Below are 27,744 nucleotides of genomic sequence, written 5' to 3'. Positions count from 1 at the left end.
TTTTTTGCACAGCAGTTAATTTGCTAGGGACTAGGGATATCTTAAATGGGCAAACCCAACATGTACATTAAAATATAATGAAACATATGATAGAAAGAAGTGTGCATAAATGGCATAGGAACTCTGAAAATACAATCATTAATTAATTCACAGTAAGAGTTGAGGAGTATTTCACAGAAAAGATCATGGTAGAGATGGTTTGTGTGATCCTTATGAACATAGCAGGCAATAAAGGAGAAAAAGTATTTCCTTTATAGTTTTTCTAAGAATTTTTAAAATAGTATCTCATTTGTTTTTATAATATCCTGCCACTTTAAGACATAAAACCAAGACAAATCAATATCATAATTCAGCACACCTGTGCATATTAAAAATTTCTATCTTAAGGTAAAAGCTCAGTTCTAAGTCAAGTCAAAGCATTCGTATTATATACAGTTTTTAGGTTTGCAACCTGCTAAAGGAAGCATCCCAGGGGCAAATTGCCCTCCCGGTGATTAGAAAATGAAATGCAACTTTTAATCTTTAATTTTCCCACACCACTGCTCATGTTAATGTTCTGTTTAGGCATTCCTGCTGAGCCATATCAGTGCACAAACACCCTGAAAAATCCCAGGTTGACAATTAATCATTGGAAAAGAGTCAGCTTAAGTAGAGAAAAAGGGACAGCTTTAATAGTGGGAGATTAAAGAGTGCCATAATCAACCAGATTTTTCTTAAATTGATTTCTTAATGTAGCATGACCTGACTTAGTATTTAAAAAAAAATATCAAACAAGCACTTATGCAAACATGTTCATAGGATTCTGATATTTAGATTTCTAGTTATAAGAGAAATGCATGGACTTTTTAAAGGCAATTATTCTAACCAGTAATCGGATCAGTGAGAGAAAAGCACCATGCACATTGTGGACTATTTAATTTGTTTTGGAAATTTTGTCATGCTGTCATCGTATATAATCATGAAAAGTTAAAGAGAAATCGTCTGTGACTTTGAGAATGTTTAGAGGAAACAAAATTTTGGAATCATACTTTGTAGGTGTCACTCAAAAGGAAAATAAAAACACAAGATACCACTATTAAAAGAGTAAAATTTATTTAAACAATGAAAGAATCACTGACATGAGCACTTAATCAGTGATCAAATAAGTTACGAGCCAGAAGAGTAGTAAAAGGTTATCTCTTTTATCTCCCTTCTACAATTTGGAGGACAGAAAACAATTCAAATGTGTCAGAACTCACATCAAAATAAAGGAAGAACAATAGAGAAAGAATAATGAAGAAATAAATGATTTTTCATATTCTTACTTAATCTGATCATTTGTTCAAAGCAATAATAGCAACAACGCATTGGTTAGAGCATATGAATGAAATGAATTGTGGAAATGTATGGAATGAGATGAAAGAATTAGGAATACTCTTTTATGAGTTAAATACACTAGCCATGAAATAATACAGTGTTATTTAAAAGTGGACTTAGTTTAGTTGTAAGTGTATATTGCAAACTGAAGTAACCACTAAAATATTTTTTTAAAGAAGGACAATTGATATGCTAGAAGAAAGAAAATAGAATCAAATGAATGCTCCTTTGTAATCAGGGCAGAAAAAAGAAGGGAAGTTTTAAAAAGGAAAGAAAAAGTGCAACAAATAGAAGACATTACAAACATAGTAACTATTAGTTCAACTATATCAATAACAAGTCCATGGAAATGGTCTCAATATCGCAAATACAGAAGCTATCAGAGTAAATTTTTTAAAAGGCCCCACTATTTGCTGTCTAGAAGAAACCCACATGTATAGATGCTCATAAATTAAAAGTAAATGGATGGAGGAAAATATACCATGATAACGTTAATCAAGAGAAAGCTGGAGTAACCATATTAATTTCCAACAAAGCAGACTTTAAAGTACAGAAAATTATCAGGGATTGGGAGGAACATTACATGATGATAAGGGATCAATTCAACAATAGAAAATGACATGTATATATCTAACAGGAGAGAATCAACATAGATGAGGTGAAAATTAATAGAACTGCAAGAAGAAATAGATGAATCTTTGGTTATATTTGGAGATTTCAACACCCCTCTATCCAACAGGAATAGATCCAGGAGGCAGAAAATTAGTAAGGATATAGTTGAATAGCCCAAACAACTGGGGCTAATTGATATTTATAGAATACATCATTTAACAATGGCAGAACTAGATTTTTCCCAAGTTCACATGGAGGATTCACCAAGATAGGATATGTTCTGGTCCATAAAACACATTAAAAATTCGAAGGAAGAGAAATAATTCAGGATACACACACACCACAACAAAATTAAATTCTTGAAATTTAAACTCTTTAAGCTAAAAATGAATAACAGAGACATATTTGGAAAATCCCAAAGTAGTTGGAGATGAAGTGGCACACATCTAAATATCACCTGTTCAAGAAGTCCTCTTAAGACAAAATTTAAAAATATTTTGAACTAAATGAAAAACAGTAAAACTTATTAAAAGGTGTTAGACAGTTGGAAGGAAACTCATGGCATTGCAGGATTTATTTTAAAAAGAAGAAACATGTAATCTAAGGCTGAAGGAACTAGAGAAGGAAGGGCAATATAATTTTAACACAAGAAGGAAATAAATAATAATTAGAGCAGAAGTCAATGAAGTTGAAAATAAGAAATCAGAAGAGGAAATCAATGACACAAAAAGCTGCTTCTTTGGAAAAATCAGTAAGACTCTCCGCAAATTTGATAACCTAGATAATGGCTAAATTCCTTTAAAAACACAAATTACCATACATAAGGAGATATAAACATAGGTGTATCTCTATTGATGAAATTCATAGAATTTTTAAAAGTCCAATATAATTAACTTACTGTGTTACATTAAGTTCGTGTTTAAAATATAGTGATTCAAAAACTTCTATACATTGTTCAATGCTTGTCATAATAAGTGTACTGTTAACCCCCTTCACCTTTTTCATGTATCCTCTCCTCCCCCCCCAATCCACTTCTCTTCTGGAAACCACTAGGTTGTTCTCTATATTTAATAGTCTGTTATATTGCCTGTCTCTTTTGTGTGTTCATCTTTTTATTTCTTAAATTCCACATGAGCAAAGTCATATGATATTTGTCTCTAATGGACTTAAGTCACTTAGCATTACACCTTCTAGACCCACCCTTGTTGCAAATGACAAGATTTTATGTTGTTTTTTTTTTTTTTTTTTTTTTAATGACTAAGATTCCATTATATACATATACCCACATCGCATCTTTATCTACCAGTGGACACTTGGGTTGCTTCCATATTTTGGCCATTGTAAATAATGCTATGATAAACATAATGGTGCATGTATCTTTTCAAATTAGTGTTTTTGTATTATTTGGGTAAATATGCAGTAGTAGAATTACTAGATCATGTGGTTATTCTGTTTTTAATTATTTTGAGGAATCTCCATGCTGTTATTCACAGTGGCTGCACCAGATTGCATTCCCACCATAGGAGCATTCCACATTCTCACCAATACTTGGTATTTCTTGTGTTTTTTATTTTAGCCATTAGATGGGTGTGAGGTGATATCTCATTGTGGTTTTAATTTGCATTTCCCTAATAATCAGTGATGTCGAGCATCTTTGCGTCTTTCTATTGGCTCTCTGTATGTCTACTTTGAAGATATATCTGTTCATGTTTTCTGCCCATTTTTAATTAGAATATTTTGTTTTTCAGTATCGTGAGTTCTTTATATGTTTCGGATATGTCATTTGCAAATATCTCCTCCCATTTAGTAGATCGTCTTTTGTTTCCTTTGCTGTGCAGAGGCTTTTTTTTTTTTTAATTTTGATTTAGTCTCAATAGTTCATTTTTTGCTTTTGTTTCCTTGCCTTAGGAGACATATCTAGAAAAATATTGCCACTGCCCATGTCAGAAAAATTGTTACCTGTGATTTCTTCTAGGGTTTTTATGGTTTCAGATCTCACATATAGTTCTTTAATCCACCTTGAGGTTATTTTTCTGTATGTTGTAAGAAAGTGGTCCCATTTCATTCTTTTGCATGTGGCTGTCCAGTTTTCCCAAAACTATTTGTTGAAGAGACTTCTTCCTGTTGCATATTCTTACTTCCTGTGTCAAAGATTAACTGACCATATAATTATAGGTTTATATCTGGGCCCTCTATTTTGATTGAGCTAGGTGTCTATTTTTGTGGCTGGACCACATTGTTTTGATTACTATATAGCTTTGTAGTACATCTTGAAATCTGTGATACATTCAGTTTTGTTCTTTTTCAAGAATACTTTGGCTATGTAAGGGTCTTGGGTGGCTTCATATAAATTTTAGGATAATTTATTCTAATTTTGTGAAAATTGTTGTTGGTATGTTGATAGGGATTGCATTAAATCTGTACATTGCTTTGGGTAGTATAGACAGTTTAAAAATATTTGTTCTTCCAATCCATGAGCTTGGAATATCTTTCCATTTGTGTCATCTTCAATTTCTTTAATCAATATTTTATAGTTTTCAGAGTAGAGGTCTTTCACGTACTCAGTTAAGTTTATCCCCAGGTATTTTATCATTTTTGGTGTGCTGTAATTAGGATTATTTTCTTAATTTCTCTTTCTGCTACTTCATTATTAGTGTATAGAAATGCAAAGAATTTTTGTATATTGATTTTCTATCCTGTGACTTTACTGAATTCGTTAATCAGTTCTAGTAGTTTTTTAGGGGAGTCTTTAGGGTTTTCTATATATAGTATCACGTCATCTGCAAATAGTGAAAGTTTTACTTATTCCTTACCAATTTGGATGCCTTTTATTTCTTAGTGCTTTGGCTAGGACATCTAGTACTATGTTGAATGAAAGTGACAAGAGTAGACATCCTTGACTTGTTCCTTATATTAGGGGATAAGTCCTCAGTGTTTCACCATTAAGTGTGATATTAGCTGTGAGTTTTATAAATGACCTTTATTATGTTCAAGTACATTCTCTCTTAATCTACTTTGTCAAGAGTTTTTATCATTATTAGATATTGTATTTTGTCAAATGCTTTTTCCTCCTCTATTGAAATAATCATATGATTTTTATCCTTTCTCTTGGTGATGTGATGTATCACATTGATTGATTTGCAAATATTGAACCATGCTTGCGTCCCAAGGATAAATCCCACTTGATGATGGTGAATGATTTTTAAAAATGTACTGTTGGATTTGGTTTGCTAATATTTTGTTGAGGATTTGTGCATTTATATCCATCAGAGATACTGGCCTATAGTTCTGTTCTTTTCTCCTCCTCCTCCTCCTCCTCCTCCTCCTCTTCTTTCTTCTTTCTTCTTTCTTCTTTCTTCTTTCTTCTTTCTTCTTTCTTCTTCCTCTTTTGTAGTGCCTTTATCTCATTTGTAATGCTGGCCTCATGGAATGAATTTGAAAGGTTTCCTTCCTCTTCTATTTTTGGAATAGTTTGAGAAAAATAGATATTAACTCTCCTTTAAATGTTTGGTAGGAGTGCCTGGGTGGCTGAGTCCCTTTAGTGTCTGACTCTTGATTTCAATTAGGTTCATGATCTCAGGTCATGAGATTGAGCCCCACATTGGGCTCTGCACTAGTTGTGGAATCTGCTTAAGATTCTCTCTCCCTCTCCCTCTGCCCATTCCTGCCCTCACTCATTTGCACACTCTCTGAATGAGTGAATAACTGAAAGAATGTTTGGTAGAATTTGTTTATGAAGTCATCTTGTTCTGGGCTTCTGTTTGTTGGGATTTTTCCATTACTGATTCAGTTTCATTTTCATAATCAGTCTGTTCAAATTTTCTATTTCTTCCTAATTTAATTTTTGGGAGGTTATCTGTTTCCAGGAATTTATCCATTTATTATAGATTATAAAACTTGTTGGCATAAAAGTTTTCATAATATCATATAATTCTTTGTATTTCTGTGGTGTTCTTTGTTTTCCTCTTTTGCTTATAATTTTGTTGATTTTAGTCTTCTCTCTCTCTCTCTCTGAGTCTGGCTAAACTTTTATTAATATTTTTGATATCTTCAAAGAACCAGTTCCTTGTTTCATCAGTCTGTTTTATTGGTTTTTTTTTTTTAGTTTCTATTTAATTTATTTCTGCTCTAATCTCTATTATTTCCTTCCTTCTACCAGTTTTAGATTCTGTTTGTTCTTTTTTTAGCTCCTGTAGGTATAAGGGTTAGAGGTTTGTCTTGCTTCTTGAGGTAGACCTGTTTTGCTAGAAACTTTCCCCTTACAACAGCTGTTGCTGCATCCTAAACATTTTGGGCTATTTTGTTTTCATGTTCATTTTTCTCTATGTATTTTTTTTTATCCTCTTTGAGTTCCTGGTTGACCCATTCATTGTTTAGTAGCATCTAATTTAACCTCCTTGTATTTGGGTTCCTTCTAGGTTTTTTTCTTGTGGTTGACCTCTAGTTTCATAGCTTTGTGGTCAGAAATGATGCATGGAATTATTTCATTCTTTTTGATTTTGTTGAGATTTGTTTTGTGGCTTTACAGGTGATCTATTCTGGAGAATGTTCCATGTGCTTTTGAAAACTATATGTATTCCACTATCTTAAGATGGAATGTTCTGAATATATCACTTAGATCCATTGAGTCCAATATGTCATTCAAAACCACTGTTTCCTTGTTGATTTTCTGTTTAGATGGTGTACCCATTAATGTAAATGGAGGGTTACAGTACCACAATATTATTGTATTGGTATCGATTACTGCTCTGGATTAGCTGCTTTATGTATTTGGGTGTTCCCATGTCAGGTGCATAAATATTTACTCTTGTTATATCTTCTTGCTATATTGTTCACTTTATGATTATGTAGTATTGTTTTTTTCTCTGTTGTTACAGTCTTTGTTTGTTTTTCTACAGTCTTTATTTTAAAGTCTATTTTGTCCAATATAAGTATTCCTAGTCTGGGTTTTTATTTCCCACTTCTATTTTCATGAGAAATGCTTTTTCATCCTTTCCTTTTTAATCTACATGTATTCTTAGGTATGAAATGAGTCCCTTATAGGAATCATACAGATACATCATGCTTTTTTTAATTTAAATTAGTCACACTATGTCTTTTTATTGAAGAATTTAGTCCGTTTACATTCAAAGTAATTATTTATAGGCATGTACTTATTGCCATTTTGTTACCTCATTTATGGGTTGTTGTGGTTTGTTTGTTTTTTAGTTCTTCTCTATTCCCCTTTCTCTTGCTCTCTTTTTTCAGTTTGCTGTCTTTCTTTAATGGTATACTTGGATACCTTTCCCTTTACTATTTTACATAGCTATTACTGGTTTTTGATTTATGGTTACCATTAGGTTTATATATAATATTTTCTGCATATAGAAGTCTATATTAAATTGATAGTTGTTTAAGTTTGAACCCACTCTAAAAGCACTAAATTATTCTTCCCCCTTCACATTCTAAGTATATGGTGTCATACTTCATATATCCTTTTTTTTGGTAAATCTCTTGACTGATTTTTATAGATATATTTTATTATACTGATTTGTGCTTCCAATTTTTCTTCTGCTTATGGCCATACCTTTCCACCTAGAGCCCCATTTCACATTTCTGTAAGTCTTTTTTAGTGTTGATGAATTCCTTTAACTTCTGTTTGGGAATCTCTCTCCCTTTCTTCTGAATGATAGCCTTGCTGAATAGAATATTCTTGTTTGCAGGGTTTTTTTTTTTTTTTTTTTCCCTTTCCGCACTTGGAATATATCATGACTCTTCCTTTTGGCCTGCAAAGTTTCTGCTGAAAAATCAGATAGCCTTTGGGGGTTTCCCTTGAATGTAACTATTTTCTTCTCTTCCTGCTTTTCTAATTGTGTTTATCACTACTTTTTGTCATTTTAATTAATATGTGTCTTGGTGTGGACTTCCTTGGGTTGATTTTGTTGGGTGTTTTCTGCCCCTCCTGGATCTGGACTTCTGGTTCCTTACCCAGTTTGGGGAAGTTTTAAGCTATTATTTCTTCAAATAAATATTCTGCTTTCTTTTCTTACCTCTCCTTTTGCGATTCCTAGAACATGGATAGTATTGTGCTTGATGGTGTCACTGAGTTCTCTTAACCTATTTTCATTTTTTATTCCTTTTATTTTTCCTGTTCATCTTGATTATTTTCCAATTACTCTGATCGTTTTCCATTACTCTGTCCTCTTGGTCACTGACCTGTTGTTCTACTTCCTCTAATATTATTATTCCCTCTACTGTATTTTTAATTGTAGCCATTGAGTTGTTTTTTTTTTTTTGTTTTTTTTTTTTTGTTTTGTTTTTTAATCTCTGATTGCTTCTTTTTTGTTTTCTATCTCTTTGTCGATGGTCTCACTGAGGTCTTCCACTCTTTTCTCAAGTCCAATACCTTTACTAACATTACTTTAAATTCTATATCTGGCATTTTACTTATCCCTGTTCTGTTTGACTCTGTTGCTGTGATTTTGTCCTGCTCTTTGATTCGGGACTAGTCTTTCTCATTTTGTCTTACTTCCTGTGTCTGTTTCTATATATCAGGAAAGTCAGCTTTATCTCTTATTCTTGAAAGTAGTGGCAATAAGAAGGAAAGGCTCTGTAGTATCCTGCAGAAAGAAACTGGTGCTCCAGGAGTGTCTTATATGTGTGTTGTGTGGGCCCTATCATTGTGTTTGAGCCATGTTTGCCTGCAGTCCAGTTGTCTGCCTTTGGAGGCAGAGTTTGATCCCTACATTGTTACTGGGTCAGTTTGGGGCAGTTATGAGCTTGAATTGGGTCAAGCCAGATGTTTGTCAGAGCTGTGGTAGCACTGAATTGCAAGGTGCTCTCCCTGTTTTGGCCACTGAGAAGTTTTCATTGGTGGGTTGGGTCTTTAGTCAGACCTGGTGTCTGCCTCCAGCCCGCTGGTAGGGCCATAGTTGTACTAGTGTGTGTGCTTATTTTTCCCATCTCCCTGGAGCAACAGTCACTTTGGGGTGGTGCTGGTGCCTTTCAGGGTTTCTTGCATATCGCTACACTTGCAGCACTGCTTTGGATGGACTGCTACCCCGAGCAGGTGGTTCCACATGAGACGAGAAAGAAGTTGAATTTCAGTGTTAGCAAATTAGATGGGCAGTGTTTGTGCTACAGTAGTTCCCACATGTATCTGTATATATTTACGCTAGAGGGTGGGATGGAAATAGTGCCTGCCAGGTTTTCTATTCTTAAAGAAGTCTCCCAAAGGTCCCTGCCCCTCCAACATAAGCCTGAGACTAATAAACAAATCGTCCTCCAGTATACCCCAGGCATTTTTCAAACTTCTATGCTGTATCTGGATGGTTATACTGTCTCTTCAATGGGGAGGACTCAGTTGCCTATTGCCTCTGGCTCCCTCAGATTAGAGCCTGCTGATTTTTAAAGTTCCAGGTGTTAAACTTGACTGATTGTAAAAACTGCTAAAGTAACACTCCTCTGATATTCAGAGCAAAATGTTATAGGGATTCATCTTCCCAGTGTAAGTGCTCTGTGCCTTGATGCCTGATGTAGAGTCTGCTCATCTGCCCTCCCTCCTGTGGACAGCCCCAGTGGTCAGTTTTGCTGTGAGGCATGTTTCTGTCCTTCCTACCCTTTTTGATATGGTCTCTTTTCTACATTTACCTGTGGAGAATCTGTTCCCGGTCTTTGGGACATTTTCTGGCTTATTTACACTTATGTGGGTGTTATGTACGTGTATCTGGAGGATGAGATAAGCATAGGATCCTTCTATTTTGACATCTTCCCTGGCAGTTCTGAAATTGGTAGAAATTAATAAAATTGATAATGAATCCTTCCAAAAAATAAAGCATCATTACCAGATTGTTTCACTGGTAAATGTCACAAAATATTTAAGGGTGAAAGTATTCCAATCCCCTGTAATCTCTTCTAGTAAATAGAATAGATTCAACATTCAAAATTCAGTTAATGTATTTTACCACATGACCAGGTTAAAGAAGAAACATCATATTATCACCTTAATAAATTTAGGGAAAGTAAAATTGACAAAAACCCCAAATTCATTCATTATATAACTCTCAGCAAACTAGGAATAGAGAATGACTTCCTTAAATTTGTAAAGAACATTTATAAATATTCTATAATTAATCCAATGGTAATGGGTTGAAACTAGACACTTTCCTTTTCAACATCATAAATAAGGCAAGATACCTCCTCACACTATTCTATTCAACATTGTCCTGGAAATCCTAGCTAATGTAGTAGGAAAACAAAAGGTATTCAGATTGAAAAAAAAAAAAAAGTGTTTTTTTTTGTTTGTTTTTTGTTTTTTGTTTTTTTGGTGAGATGATGGTCTATATAAAAACTCTCAAAGGATCAGAAAACAACAACAAAAAACCCCTGAAACCAATAAATAATTATAATAAGATTACAGGATATAAGGTTAATATATAAAAGTTGATTTCTTTCTTATAATCAGCAATAAACATTAGAACTTGAAATTAAAAATGCTAAGAAAGAGCAAAATACTTAGGCATAAATGTAAAAATTACATATACTACGTACATATTTCTACATACTATATGTAGAAAACTATAACACGCCAATAAAAAAATTAAATAGATGTGCAAAATGGAATGAGAAATAAGAGACATAATGTTAAGATGTCTGTTTTTCCCACCTTGATCTGGAATTCAACTCTGTCCTGATCAAAGTCCCAGAAAGTTATTTTGTTAATGTTGACGTATTGTTAAGTGGAAGAAGCTAATCTGAAAAGGTTACATACTATATTATTCCAATCATACACTGTTTTGGAAAAGGCAAAACTATAAAGACAATAAAAAGCAATGGTTGTTATGGGCTTGGGAGAAGAGAAAGCACTGGATTGGTAAAGTACTGAGGATCTTTACAATGGTGTAACTATTCTGTATGATAATGTAATATTGCATCTGTCAAAACACATAGAACTGGATAGCACAAAAAGAGCATTAATATAAACTAGGGACTTTAGTTAATACTAATGTGTAAATATTGATTCATTATAACACATGAATGATACTAATGAAAGATGGCAATAATAGAAGAAACTGCACTCAGGTGGAAGTGGCGGGGTAGTATATAAGGAACTCTACTATCCATTTTTTTGGCAAATATAAAACTATACTAAAAATAAAGTCTATTATCTTTAAAATAAGATTAAAGTAACAAATTTTGGGAATTCTACTTTGTCAGCTTAATTCAAAAAGAATACAACATATTGCTACTGAGAGTAAAGTCTATTTAAAGGATGAAAGAAATCACTGACTTGAGCACTTGACATGCAATTAAATAATTTAAAAGTAGGGAGAGATGTTAGAGATAATCTTGTTTATTCTGCACTCTCATCTTAGAAATGAAGAAACAAATTCCTATTTTTCTGCCGTAAAAGAGGCCCTAGTTCAGGAAAAAAATGAAGGTGACTTTGCCACAAAGGAGACCCTACTATGACAATTTTAAGATGGCTACAGAACTGGTTCTGAATTTTGTTAAAACCCATGATGTATATTCACCTTCTCTGAGAAGTTTCCAACACGCAGGAGGCCCCCATCCCAAGTTTTCTCAAGAGCAAAAAGATAAGTACTGGCCTTTTATTGAGGACTGGCATCGTGTGTTCCATGTTCAGCTATGGTCTCTTACCGAGGTCAATTTGAACAGACTTCTATATGTACTGCTAACTCTTAAATCAAAAGATTTCTTCCGGGGATCCCTGGGTGGCGCAGCGGTTTGGCGCCTGCCTTTGGCCCAGGGCGCGATCCTGGAGACCCGGGATCGAATCCCACGTCGGGCTCCCGGTGCATGGAGCCTGCTTCTCCCTCTGCCTGTGTCTCTGCCTCATTCTCTCTCTCTCTCTGTGACTATCACAAATAAATAAAAATTAATATTAAAAAAAAAAGATTTCTTCCTTAAATTATCCTAGAGGATATTCTGGGGTTTACATAGAGGTTTGAAAAATTTCTTTCACATCTAAACTAGAAATAGTTATAATATAGTTGCTTTGAAGATCAATTAAGATAATGCATACATATTGCCAAGCTCAAGGATGTGTCACATGCTAGTAACATTTATTGAGTATATAGGGTGTACTTGAACTTGTATAATTAACCTCACAATCACCTATGGTATAAGAATTATTTTCATAACTGTTTGTTAATGAGTAAATTGAAGCTGAGATTAAGCAACTGGTGGTAAGGAAGCTGAGATCTCAAACCAGTTATGGCAGATTTCCAAGACTGTGGTTTTTTTTTATCATGTGTTTCATAAATAAATATGTTTACTCCTTAAGTTCTGTGCTATTTGAAGCCTTGCTATCATCATTATAAGTGAAAATGATATCTGATCTTTATTTTTATCTCTTCCCATACAATGGTTGGCAGTTTGAAAAAAATCCATGCAATTATAATTTCAGAGTAAAACTAAGCACATTTGTTATTAATGATTAATGACAACCTCATTTTTGTTATGCTTATTTATTATCATGTAATAAGTGACCAGTGTTAACATGTAGGAGTTGTTATTCAAAAATTGGACAACCTCCAGTTTGGATCTTAATTCACCATCATTCCAAATAAAGCAGAAGAAGTGCTTTCATTCTGATAAAATTAAAAATAGATTTTCTGGGGATCCCTGGGTGGCGCAGTGGTTTGGCACCTGCCTTTGGCCCAGGGGCGATCCTGGAGACCCGGGATCAAATCCCACGTCGGGCTTCCGGTGCATGGAGCCTGCTTCTCCCTCTGCCTGTGTCTCTGCCTCTCTCCCTCTCTCTCTCTGTGTGACTATCATAAATAAATAAAAAAATTAAAAAAAAAAGATTTTCTGAACTAAACTGTATGCTATCTAAAAATAGCAATTGTGTCTTTTTCATCTTTGAAAAAATATTCTAACACCTTGATTGATCCTGATATATAACATGTTTTTTATTGGACTGCTCTCATGAACATTTGAAACACATTTAACATAGGATACAAAACAAACAAACAAAAATGAAAACAAAAAAACCCCACCACTTAATGTAGGCATGGAAGAAAGGAGACAGGGTTATCTATTTATTCTGTGGCTTTAGGAATCTTAATTTTTAATTCTTTGTCCCATGATCCACTATGCAAATACAAAATATTAGCTCCTTTCTCCTTTTAATTTAATTTTATTTTTTTAAAATTTTTATTTATTTATGATAGTCACACAGAGAGAGAGAGAGAGAGAGAGAGGCAGAGACACAGGCAGAGGGAGGAGCAGGCTCCATGCACTGGGAGCCCGACGTGGGATTTGATCCCGGGTCTCCAGGATCCCGCCCTGGGCCAAAGGCAGGCGCTAAACCGCTGCGCCACCCAGGGATCCCATCTCCTTTTAATTTTAATCCTGTTTATTTATAAATAAGAGTTTTATATCCTTGTTGTAGTCCATTTGGCTCCTATGTCAGAAATACCATAAACTGGATAACTTCTAAACAACAAATTGATCACTTTTTAATAGATTCAACAATTCTGTGATTTCTCAGTGCTCATCAAGATAAGTGTAGTCTTAAGTCCCTGTATATATTTTCTCCAAATTCCCATGGACCTCCCCTGTGGCAGCCACTGGTTTGTTCTCCATATTTAAGAGGTTTTTTATTGTTGTTGTTGTTTGTGGGTTGTTTTTTTTTTTTTTTTTTTTTTTTTTTTGGTCCTTTGCTTTGTTTGTTTAATTCCAGTTGAGTAAAATAATGCGGTATTTATCTTTCTCTGGCTGACTTGTTTCACTTAGCATTATACCCATTAGGTCCATCCATGCAGTTGCAAATGATAAACTTTTGTTCTTTTTTTTTTAACAGTTTAGTAGTAGGCACATTATATATACCACATCTTCTCTACCCATTTATCTATCAATGGACATTTGGGTGGCTTCTATATCTTGGCTATCGTAAATAATGCTGCAATAATCATAGAGGTGCACATAGCATTTCAAATTGGTTTTCATTTTCTTTTGGTAAATACCCAGTAATGGAGTTTGTAGATTCAGATAGTAATTCTATTTTTTAACTTTTTGAGGAAACACCATACTGTTTTCCATAGTGGCTGCCCCAGTTTGCATTCCCACCAATTGTACATGAGGTTTCCCTTTTCTCTACATCCTTGTCAATACCTGTTGTTTCTTGTGTGTTTAACTTTAGCCATCCTGACAGGTGTAAAGTGATATCATTGTGTTTTTTAAAATTTGCATTTCCCTGGTGATTAGTAATGTTTAGCATCTTTTCACATGCCTTTTGGCTATCTGTGTCTTCTCTGGAAAAATGTCTAATCAGATTCTCTGCCCTTTTAACTGTTTTTTTGGTTTTTTTTTTTTTTTTTTTGGTGCTGAGTTATATAAGTTCTTCGAGTATTTTGGATATTAACCCTTTATCAATTATGTCATTTGCAAACATCCTCCCATTTGGTAGGTTGTCTTTTGGTTTTGTGGACAGTGTCTTCATTGTGCAGAAGCTTTTTATTTTGCTGTAGTTCCAATAGTTTAATTTTAGTTTAATTTATTTCTCACAGTTCCAGTTCAAGATCTAGGCCTTGACTGATTAAATGTCTGGTGAGAATCTCCTTCCTAGGTCTGTCTTTTATTGTAACCTCAAGTGATGAAGGGACAAAGAAGTTCTTTCAGACTCTTTTTGTAAAAGTACTAATCCTATTCATGATGGCTCCACTCTCATGACCTAATCATCTCCCTAAGACCTCACCTTCAAACACTGGCACAATGAGGATTAGGTCTCAACATGAATTTTGGGAGGACACAAACAGACCATAGCAATCCTGTAACTTACTTGCTGTAAGACACCATAGAAATTAATAAGTGAAATAATCTTATAAACAGTATTTATGTAATATTATGGAATATTCCTCTATTGTTTTCTCTTATTCACTCATTTGGACAAATTACGTAAGTGATCCATATTTTAGAATTATTAGCCACAGAAGAAGTAGCTTTAGCCACATTATTAAAAAATAGGATTGTTTGAAGATTAATTACATTCTATTATCATAAATATGTATAGTCCTCTAAAAATGAGTTTTTAATCTGTAAGAAGTAAGAATAATTGTGTATATTTAAATGACAGGTGTCTGCTTATGAGATGGACTTCAGGTGAAAAATCTCAATCAATGATAAAGAAAATTATTTCTTAGATTGCCAACAGTTATTTGTAGGAAAGAGCCAATCACTAGCATATTTGATTAAAGGTATCTCCAAGATACCCATTCTGAAGAATATCTTTTTAAAATATCAGAGTGATGGGGACACCTGGGTAGCTCAGGGGTTGAGCGTCTGCCTTCAGATCAGGGTGTTATCCTGGAGTCTTGGGATTGAGTCCCATATTGGGCTCCTTGCATAGAGCCTGCTTCTCCTGTCTCTGCCTATCTCTGTGTCTCTCATAAATAAGTAAATATTTAAAAAGAATATATCAGAGTGATGGAATTACTGTTTCTCTCAATGGCGGCACAAGAATTATCATAGAATATCTCTAAGTTTCTCTTCATGTATTAGTTTCCTATTACTGCTGTGATAAATTACCACAGACTTAGTAGGTTAAAACGAAACCCATTTACCATATTACACTTCTGAGAGTCAAGATCTTAATTGAGTATGACTAGGCTACAATTAAGGGTTCAATAAAGGTATGACTTCTGGAAGCTTCAGAGGGAAATCTGTTTCCCTGCCTTTTCTCACTTTTGGAGGATGCCTACATTTCTTGGCTGATAGACCCATCCTCCATCTTGAAAGTCTGACCCTCTTATCTCCTTCTCCTAAAGACCTTTGTGATTACATCATAGGACCATCCAAATAATCCAGAATAGTTTCTCTATTTGATGGTCCTTAATTACATCTTGAAAGTCCCCTTTGCCACTTAAAATAACCTAGTCACAAATTCCAGGGATTAGGAAATCTTTGGGGACCATGGTGCAGACTACTACATTTACTTATTAAAAAGATTAAGTTCAGGACAGGACTGAATAAGGCTTTTCTTAAGGGCCAAATTAAAAAAAAAAAACAAAACTAAATATAAAACACTTTAAGTACTTTAAAAAAAGTTGGAGTATAAAACACTTTTTACCCAACGTAAAGCCCTTATGTTTTAGGAGCTTAAAATCATACATATGAAACAGAGACATGGTTAGCATAAGGATAACAAAATATTACGTGTTTAGGTTTTTATTTTTATTTTTATTCTTTTTTTAGAAATTTCTACTTAAAATAATTCACTTTAAAACACATCCATCCTGTTATTGGGAATAAATGCATGGAATACATAAAAAGGCAGGAGGAAAAAGTACCATGTGTTGGAACTTGAAAATAACATAAGAGGTCAAAAAGTTATATGTCACACATTCAAGTGTGATAACAAAAATAATTTTTAAAAATGTATTAGTCATCAAAGTGTGTTCGTTTTTTAATTTGTGAGATAGAACATGAAAGACAGAAATATTTTGGAGACTGTGAGATTCATGGAGTTCCTAAAGCCCAGATCTCTGGCCTGAACAGCATAAATGTGACTCTTTGAACCATATTTGGATTCTGATGAAGCATGGAAATCAGTGGTAGGTCTGAAACTAAACCGTAATTCACTCTAATGGTTTGTTGTGATGGTCAAAATGAGAGAGAAGTTAGATTGTGTGAACTACAAACTGAAGAATTTTATGTTCATTCTGAGCAAGATTATAGAACCTAAAAATAAACTCATTATTTTATGACACTTACTAGAAGGAAAAACAAGCACTTAGACCCAGGATAGAAACTGAAACTATTGTTTTGGGAACAGAACACTAGACTAGATCTAGGTTAACCTGGAAGGAATTTTATAATTGTAAATAGTAGTACACTATTCCTAAGATAGCCATCAGCTAACGAGTGTTAGTTTTATTAAAATTACTCGGTAAGGTACTTAAAAATGTAATTTCATTCATATGAAATATCAAGAATTTACAAATCCATAGAGGCAGAAAGTAGATTGTGGTTGCCAGGGACTAGGGGTAGGGCGAAAGGGGAGGGATGCTTACTGAGTTTGGGCTTTTCCTGTGGGCTGATGAATTACTCAACTAGATAGTGGTGGCAGTTGCACAATACTGTCAATGTCTTTAATGCCTCTGTATGCTTCAAAATAGTTAAAATGATAAATTTTATATTATGTATATTTTACCACAATAAAAAAATGTTGAATACAGTTTTTTGGACATACCCAAAAAGTGAGTAAAAATAAATGCCCAGGAATCTGTATTTTGAACATGCAAATCAGGAGATTTTGAAATGTAAGGACTTTGCAAATTCTGTAAGTTTGTTTACAGTTGGGATAAAGTTATAAAGGTTGCTCCAGGTATCTATTGCTATATAACAAACCACCCCAAAGCTGACTTAAAACTATATGAAACATGGGTTTTGATCATGATTTCTAGCAGTTGGGCTTTCTCAATGTTTTTGCTCTGAGTATTGTGTTTTTTTTTTTTTTTTTTTTTGCCGGCAGAAGGTGGTTGGGGCATGGTTTTCTTGGAGCCACATAGCCTCATTTCCCCCACACTATTCTACTAGTTGAGGCAGCACAAAGGCAGTTGAGTATTCAAGGGGGGGGGTAACAGATTGTAGGTTTTGATAAAAGAACTGGTAGGTTGGGAAAAGTTGGAGCCATATTTTGAAAGTGCAAATCACTGGGGTCCTGGGATAGCTCAGTTGGTTAAGCACCCAACCCTTGATTTCTGCTGGAGTTGTGATCTTGGGGTTATGGGATTGAGCCCTGCATTGTGCTTTGTGCTCAGCTTAGAGTCTGCTTGGAATCTCTCTCTCCCTCTGCCTCTCCCGCCACTCTCACATGCACACTTTCAATGAATGAATGAATGAATGAATGAATGAATGAATGAATATTCTGAAAAAAACACACATGCACACAAGCTTAGAAAGTGTAACCTGATGGAGGGCATGCCCTTTGAATTTAGAGTGAATACTTGCTCAGGATTGCCATAGATTTGAAAACTTGAGATCAACCTAACAGGATAAAATTTGACTTAAATTTGTATGTCTTTATTCATATAATCTAATCATCTATGCATGAAGAATGATAAAGCACAGGAACAGCATGGAGCACAAGGACTTGGAGGCTTGCTCTTTTTTTAAAAATATTTTATTTATTTATTAATGGGAGACACACACAGAAAGAGAGGCAGAGACATAGGCAGAGGGAGAAGCAGGCTCCCTGTGGGGAGCCCCATGATGGGACTCAATCCTAGGACCCCGGGATCACGACCTGAGCCTAAGGCAGACAGTCAACCACTGAGCCACCCAAATGCCCCAGGATTTGGAGTTTTAAGCCAAAGTAGGATCATCCAAAGTATAAGTTGATAAATCTATTTATTTAATGCTCTATTAGTACAAAGTAAAAGAAAACTTTTTTCTATACCTTGGATAAGTGATCATTTTGCAATATGCTTATTCTGCTGTAAATTTATTATAAATATATTGAACTTTATTGAATGCTCCAAAAAATGATTAAACTATATCTTTATTCTTGAACAATTAAATTGTTTCCTCTTCTTTGAAATAAAAAAGTGATACATATTATGTGCTTTCAACCTTCCTTGCCCCATCTCGACCAATATTTAGAGTTACTTCTTAAAGACTGTCATAAAATTAGAATAACTTTATCAAAGGGTAAATACTTTTTATATTCACTTCTCCATTTTCCCATAAATAATTCTTTTGAGTTTCTGTACCTATATTGTTGACCAATTCATTTATATGGAAATAGCACTTTAACTATAATATTTTATATATACTGTATGTAATACATTTAGATAGATCATCATATTCGACCCTTAAAACCACCCTGGAAGATACATTATTATTTATTATTATTACATCTATTACAGATAATAAATGAGAAAAACAGGACTTAGGAAGGTTTAGAAATTTGCTTAAACTTAAATAGGTCACAGAACCAGGATTCCAGATGTTATGATTCCCAAAAGCTAAAACCCCTTTAGCATGCTGTGCTTCAGAATATTCAAATGATGAAATTATAGTCCAGAAAGGTTAAAATGAATGGTAAAAGTCACAAAGCATCTAAGTTTCAGGCCTAAAACCTAGTTTCCTTGATGTTTTCTCGAGTTTTATTTATGCTTTTTTTAGCCCTAAAATACAAATTTCTATATATTTCTTATATCTGGTGGGGGGGGGGAGGCAAAGGAAACTTAATTATATCTACTTTATCAAATAGTCCTCTAGGGATTTATTTTTGTCAAAATAATCTTCCATATTAGTAAAACTTAAAGACCAGAACACAACAAATACAATGTAGCCCTTTCTTGAAACCCTTTAGAGAGCTTAGATCATAACATTAACTACTATAAACTATTTACTTGTCCTAACAAATTTGCTTTTAATAAATATTGTTTTTAACTGAATGAAACATTCTGAAATTCACTCCCAAATTTTCTTAGATGGTAAAGAGTTGTGTAAAAGCAAACTTTACATGTAATTTGTGAACCGTAGCAATTACTATCATATCATTTAAATCGCAGGAAGTGCTGACCTGTTTTACATTTTATTTTGGTTGTTTGCTTGATTTTTGCCTCTTCATTATACCTCCAAACTGGTAGACAAAAAAGAAAACTTCCTTAAATTAATAAAAATTTAAAAAAAAAAAAAAAAAAAAGGGATCCCTGGGTGGCGCAGCAGTTTAGCGCCTGCCTTTGGCCCAGGGCGTGATCCTGGAGACCCGGGATCGAATCTCACGTCGGGCTCCCTGTGCATGGAGCCTGCTTCTCCCTCTGCCTATGTCTCTGCCTCTCTCTCTCTCTCTCTCTCTCTCTCTGTGACTATCATAAATAAATAAAAATTAAAAAAAAGAAGAAAACTTCCTGTTATGTGTTTTCCTTAGAATATATCATGTTTCTCTTGTAATCATTTAGCAAACTTGATAAAAAGCCTTTTCAGAAACCAGTCTCCAAGAGATTCTCTATATGGATTTTTTTTTTTAAGTCCAACACTGATATGTAAACTCTGACTCAATGTCTTACAATTTACTAAAACTAGAGGCATGTGACTTTTTTGAAAGTATAGTACAATTTAAGAAGAGAACATAGTACATAGTACAAATTGTTCTTGTTGTTTCAAAGTTGCATTGAAACTTTTTTGGGGTGTAGGGAGCTTTGGTTTTATACTTAAGTGAAAGTCAGTATAGCCTGGAGAATCTTAAGAATCAGAATAATGTCAGAGGCAGAAGTTGGGAATCCTCTTGAACACCAGAGTAGAATAAATTGTGACATATTCTTGAGTCTTCAGTGATTTTCTTCATCATCCTTTTCTTTACCTGGCATCATACCCAGAAAAAGATCTGATCCCAGGCTCAGCCGAGCTCAGATAGTTAGTCTTATGTTACGGATACTTGGCCTCAAAATAAAACTTGCCACCCTCTCCAGACAGAGCCACTTCTATAGAGAAAAGCAGTAATAATGGACGTACTAAAGTCACCATTTCCATATTATTTACAGTCCCGAGTGTGAAAGTCTAAGCTCTAATCTTAGTTTAGAATTAAGAGATGGGGATCTATAACAATTAAGAATGAAAGTTCCAGGTTCAAGTCAACTTGGTCTCAAGTTGATATTATATCTTCCTAACAATAGCACATCCAGTGTCATAAAGCAAAATGAGGAAAGATTTGATATTCAGGAAACCAGCTTTCATTCCAATTCTGGTCGTGGGCTATTTATTTAATCCTTGAAGTCGCAGTTCTTCCTTTATGAAGCAGGTGTAGTGGATAACTCACAGGGCTGCAATAAACTATTACATCAACAGTACTTTACCATTGTTCTCTTGTGTGTAAGTATTCACAAGTAATTTTTATTTATTCTGTTATAGATACCTAAAGTACCTGAAGTTTAGGATAACCTCAAAACATAGTGCGTCTTCAAACAGACTTAAATTCAGTTTATATTTGCCTCTCAAAATTATGGAAGTCTAATCTCTATTATAATAGGTTTTCATAAGTATCACATTATATAGTATTCTCTTCCATCAAATGTGGACCTCAGGAAAAATTGTCAATTATGTTACATAATTGTTACATAAAACAGATTCCATACTTTCCTAAAATTTAATGTGAGTCTGAGTTTAGATGCCTTAGATATAAGGAAAAGACATTTTCTAAACAAATGAATATATTTGTAAGGTATCCCCCAAAATAACAAAGTATTTTTTTATTATGCCAAACATTCCAAGAGAAAAAAGAGGATTATTCAAGGAATTTCTACAAGTGTTGCTCCTGTTTATCATAGATAGAACCAGTTTAGCATAGATAATCATAATGCTATGAAACCTAATATCAAACCCATCCTTTTCATTGTTCATGCTTTACTACAGAAGACAGCAAAGCCATTTTACAGAGCAGCCATCTATGTATATCTTATAAATTTCAAATTTGAAATCTCATTAATATTAATATTTTAAAAGTATATTTTATGTTATTATAACAGCCATATTTTAATTTGAGGAATACCCCATGTCTTTCAAATGTATTGCCATTCACTGTTTCAAAACAAATTTTTACAATAATTTTCTGAATCAACACCAAATTCTAGCTAATATTCATTGTAAAAAAAGATGTGTTAACAGTCATTAATTAGGATCCACACAGTCATTACATCATTGTTTTTCATGAGATTTGTTACCTTAATTATAAGCATCAATAAACCAAATTAGTTGTTGATTTTGAGTTTCTTCTGTTTCCCTATATTTTAGCCAAGAACAATTTTTATAAAGACAGAATCTTTCTTAATTAATGCTTAGCATGGTGAACAGAAAACCATCAGAAGTTAATTAATGAGGACAGTAAATTTTGTACTGTTTTCTCATTTTGGAGGCATTAATAGAACTTAACACATAGTATGTGTGCTCACTATTGTCCTCCCTCTCTCTTTCTATGTATATACATATATTATTTATATACAATATATTATATATATATACTTATTTAAAAGTATGGTTAAATAAGTGAATCATGAAAAAATAATGTCTGTCTTTCACCAATAAGGACAATAGTCACTTTAGAATCTATCCCAGCCATTAAAACAAATGAACATGTATATGAACATATATACACATAGGATCTTTCAGCATCATTTTAAGAGCTTGCCACTCTTTTTTTTTTTTTAAGATTTTATTTATTTATTAGAGAGCACAAGCAGGAGGGGCAGAGGAAGAGGGAGAGAGAAACTCAGAGTCTGTGCTGAGTGTGGAGCCTGCTCGGCTCAATCTCCTGACCCTGTTATCATGACCTGAAGCCAATTCGAGTCCCAATGCTTAACCAACTGCTCCACCCAGGCGCCCTGTTGTTCATTTTCATTCTTTACGCATTATCTGTACCTGATTCCTTTTCATGACATCACTGTCTTAATTTTCTCTATCTCACTTGACCACATCCTTTGTTTTGGTTTTCAAGGCTGATTGCTTTGACTCTTCTTAAAAGTTGTATCCTCAAGTGCCCTATCTCCTTAATAAATGTTGCACTTCCTCAAGGGGGAAAAGAAAGTCACTTACACACTTTTAGCCTCCATATATAATAGTCTATAATAACCTCTGAATGCGAACCATCCTAAGTAAGACCACCACTCCACTCAACAATTGTCCAAATTGAAAAGTGGGCACTATGTCTCTGGCAAGAATCCCCACTTCTCTGGCTGTACCAACCAACCCTCACAGTCTTACCCAAACTATTCTCATTCAATTTTTTACCCTTGTTTGTTTAAATCGTCTCAAAAAGTCCCCAGGACTCCCAGGTCATCCATACTCCTCCTCACTGTATACCTCATTGATTCTGTATCCCCCTCTTCTGATCCCTAAGACCCTCTGCTGTGCCATCAGTAACTCTTTGTCATTACTAACATTATCTATGTTCTCCATCTTATTTCTGAATGATCCTGTCATTTAGTTGCTTTAGGTGAAAGATTTTCTGCAAGTTGTACTCTTCCAACTCTCAAGAGTGAGAGTGAGTGTTTCATTCTTTTCACTGATTGTCTACCACTCATTTATAGGATGGAGCTGGTGTTCTCTTTGTAGCTCATTTGCTACTTTCTGACTGATCATTCTCCATCCCCATATTTGAAATTCATGCCATCAGACAATACCACACATCATCTCTCCTTATTGAAATTATCCTCAGTAGCTCAAATCCCTATTTCTAATATTTTGAGGACTTGAACTCAGAAAAGACTGACACTCAGGTAGAAATGGTAATAACATGCTTTTGAATGGCCTCTAAATGTCCATTATTGATGAGGATCCACATTTTGTTGAGAATGTGATGTTCCTTTTCCAGTTACTGGCATGTGCACTAAATATTCATGTAAATTCTTTGAGTGATCTTCAAGTTGTACTTCTGTACAAAAGAAGGTCATAATTTTGTTAAATAACTGAAGCATTGGGTCATAGACATTTATTACTCATTGATTATCTTTGGGTTCTACATTTTTCCCTTGCAGGTAGTCAGAAAAATGTGACTAGTTCTAGCCTAAGGATTGAGTGAAGTGGCATATGTCACTTCCAGACCAAAACATTTAAGAACTAGCGTGCCATTTTGCAGTCTGTTTCTTTCTTTGATGGACAACATAAGGATATAAGGATACATGTGTTTTATTGTAAAAGCATCTTTCAACTTAATCTATGAAGTAATACATGGAATAAAACCCTTTATCATGTTTTTGATTAGGGTAATTAAATGATTGCTTTGTTATAATTAAAATGTAGGGGATACTTTGTTATGACAACACTGTTCTTTCTTTCCTGGTTAAGATGGTATGAAGATCTCCAGCTCTGACGGTGATAATGCCTTTCCTTCCTTCTTATGATGGCAAAGTAAATGGCTATTCATATTCAGAATCTATGGTCTTTTTTTAAAGATTTTATTTATGTATTCACGAGACACAGAGAGAGGCAGAGACATAGGCAGAGAGAGAAGCAGGATCTCTACGGGGATCTTGATGCAGGACTCAATCCCAGAATCCCAGGCTCACAACCCTAGCCGAAGGCAGATGCTGAACCACCAAGCCACCCAGTGCCCTCTTTGGTCTTCTTTGGATGTTTCCAAGCAACTCTATTGCATTCCCTTAGAATACTCATGCCCTCACTTTCCTAAAATAGCTAGTACCTAACTTTTCCTCTCCCTGGCATCTCTTTACCTTTCTTCATTTTCACCTGAAGGTTCTCTATTGTTGAGAAGATAGAAACTATCAGAAGTTAATGTAATCCTAATACCTCTTTGTCAAACTGCATTTGTGACATTCTAATTTGCCTTCTCTCCTATTACTTTACATGAACTTTACATAGTGCTCTTAAAGAGGAATTCCTATTATGTACTGAATCACATCACATATTTTCTACTCAGCAATATCACTTCAGAATTCCCCCCCCAAAAAAAATCACTTCAGATTTCTTACCTCATCTACTTTTTCTCTTTCAAAATCATTTTCATAAGCATAAAGAATATGCAATTGTTTCTTCCATCTTAAAAAGAATCTCTGGGACTGCCTGGGTGGGTCAGTCAATTAAGTGTCTGACTCTTGATTTTGGCTCAGGTCATGCTTTGGGGGTGTGAGATGGAGCCCCACTTCAGGCCTCATGCCTAGCATTAAGATTCTTTCTCTCCCTCTCTCTCTCTGCTCTCCACTGCCCCCTCCCAACCACTAAGGCACACTCTCTCTCTTTTTCTCAAAAAAAGAATCTCTGTTAGTTCCAAACTCCTCCATCATAATGATCCATTTGTATGTTCTATTTTCCAGGGCAAATAAATCTAAATTGTTGTCTTCAATCTTTGAACATAATTTTTCTCCTTCCATTCTCTTTAAAATCCCTTACAATTAATTTTTATATACTAATTTCTCTTCCAAACTTCTGTTTCAAAGTCACAAATTTCCTCCATGTTCCTAAATGCAATAATCAATACAAATCTAAATTTTACTTGATAAACAATACAGAGTAGTATGCTGATTTCTCCTCTTAAGTATTTTCTATGTGTAGCTTTCAGAGTAACTACCCTCTTGGTTTTTCTCTTACCTCAAGTACTACTCTTTCTCAGGCTCCTTAATTGTACTTCCCCTTTGTCTTGGTTATTTCCTATGTCATTTTTCTGATCTGAGATTTCTCACCTTTCTGTTACCTACAAAGTTTCAACAGGTATTATAGCCATCACTTTGACTATATTAATTACTCCTCAAATTTCTTTACAGTCTCAATGAACATGCTGGCAGTTTGTTAAAAATTGAACCTGTAACTACAATATGGTACTAGGTATTTGCTTAGGAAGAGAAATAATAGTAAGTGTCCATACAAAGATTTATCACAATTATCACAATTTTATTCATTTGGCCAAAACTGGAATCAACCTGGATGTCCATTAACATGTGAATAAAAACACAGTGTGATATGTGCATATATAATGAAATATTACTCAGCAACAAAAAGAAATTATTGATGCACATGACATGATATGGCCAGAACTCCAAATAATGATGAGTGAAAGAAGCCAGACCAAGACAAGTATATATGATATGACTCCACTTTTAAGAATGATAGGAAATGGAAATTAATGAATAGTCAGAGAAAGTAGATTAGTGTTTCCCTGAAGAAAAGAGGGACCAAAGAGAAGATTTAAAAAAGACACAAGGAAACTTTTGGAAGCTGATAGGTTATGTCCTCTATCTTGATGATTGTGATGGTTTTATAAATGTGTATTAAAACTATTTGTTTTAACTTTACACATTACATATTGACACTCATTGCATGTCAATCCTACCTCAATAATACTGTTAAAATACTATTGAGAAGTAATGTAAGAAGTCAAAATCTAATTTGGTGGTTTTGCTAAAGTTTCTTACGTAAGAGGAAAGCAATAGCATGGGAAAGTCACTAAAGAAGAAAAAACAATGCTATTTCTTAGAGGCAAATCAACTAAAATTCTGCATGAATATTATTTTCTCCTAAGAGCAATAGAGCATAAATAAATTTAATGGAAAGCCAGCATAACAAAAAGCATGAAATACATGTGTGCCAACAGGAAAATGTTGAGCCTCAAATAGTTTTCCTTACCTTTTGACAACCATGAAGCTAAAACTTCTTTACCAAAACTGTATTATAGTAATATTCCTTGATGAACTAAAGTCTGCTTCTATACACTGATACATTTTTCCAGCAATATCACTGTGATTGTGTTTTGTGTAATATTGTTATTGACAAAGTATTTCTGACATAAGACTTTACTGTAAGTGCAAAATCTACATTGACCATAAATCATGGCAATAGACCTGCCAGCATAAGTATTTCAGATTTTATTTATTTTGGGTCTTTATTTATTTCCCAAAGAAGTCACAATGAAAAACAAACGGTTCACCTCCTGAGTTAATTTGTGTTGACAAGGAGCACTGTGATATTAAAAAGAAATTGGGTGGGAGGGTAGATAAGGAGAGACAATAGTAATAAAACCTTTATCCAATAAAGTGCCTTTAAAAATGATCATACTTTATGGTAGTTAATATTTAAGGTTCTTTTTCTATAATAAAGATGAGATGAAATCAAATCTGTGAAAATACTTCATAATATGTTTTGTGGTATAAGTATTATATGGCATTAAACAAAGTAAGAATTTAGGTGAGCATCTGCATTTTCCCTTAAATAAGACTAAATTAGTTAAAATATATATAATAATATAAGTAAAACATACATTAATATCTACTGACAATTAGCAGAAAAAGATTTTCATGGGATGTTCAAGAAGAGCCTGAATAAATGCACTGTATCATAAAGTATAGTTATGCATTATATATATGATTGAATTTAACAACTGCTATTTCTTCTAATGTTTATGTGACTTTTCTTCACTAAGCAGGCAAATAAGTTTGTAAAACAAGCTAGATTTTCTATATAAAATGCAAAAATAAAGTGTGACTTTTTTCTTCTTCTTTTTTAAAGGTACTATAAGGGATTTTGTGGGGGATCCCTGGGTGGCACAGCAGTTTGGTGCCTGCCTTTGGCCCAGGGCGCGATCCTGGAGACCTGGGATCGAATCCCACATCGGGCTCCCGGTGCATGGAGCCTGCTTCTCCCTCTGCCTGTGTCTCTGCCTCTCTCTCTCTCTCTGTGTGACTATCATAAATAAATAAAAATTTAAAAAAATTTAAAAAAAAAAGGGATTTTGTGGGAGGAGGCAGGTACTTTATCTGGCCTCAAGGAGTTCAGTAGAGGTCCATGCATTACCCAGTAGGGCGAAGCAATTGATATCCATAGAAGCAAACCTAGTTTTTCTAATGCATATATACTTTGCATACTTTCAACTTTTATATTTTCAATTCATACCTAATTATTTTTAAATGTTTCTGAGATAGTTTTATTTTATTTATTTTTTATTGGAGTTCAATTTGCCAACATATAGCATAACATCCAGTGCTCATCCCATCAAGTGCCCCCCCTCAGTGCCCGTCACCCAGTCACCCCCACCCCCTGCCCACCTCCCTTTCCACCACCCCTTGTTCATTTCCTCTGGGAGAGTTTTAAACTAGGGATTCCTGGCATGTATATTGTCAGTGGGGACAGACTTTTCCCCCACGTTAGACTGTTGCATTAGGTCCATTAGAAGCTCTTTCAAGTTAGTTTCCATGCCATTTGACATGCCCCAATTTTACTTTTAAGTACTTCCTTACTTTCTGTCACTATGAGAAGCTGTAGGTTATCGTGGATTTCCTTTGCTCCAGCCGTGAAAGTCTTCAGAATTTTGGGTCCTTCTGG

Source organism: Canis lupus, chromosome 23, assembly GCF_011100685.1.
Source record: "Canis lupus familiaris isolate Mischka breed German Shepherd chromosome 23, alternate assembly UU_Cfam_GSD_1.0, whole genome shotgun sequence".
In the NCBI taxonomy this organism is placed as follows: domain Eukaryota; kingdom Metazoa; phylum Chordata; class Mammalia; order Carnivora; family Canidae; genus Canis; species Canis lupus.
This window is presented reverse-complemented; position numbering follows the sequence as displayed.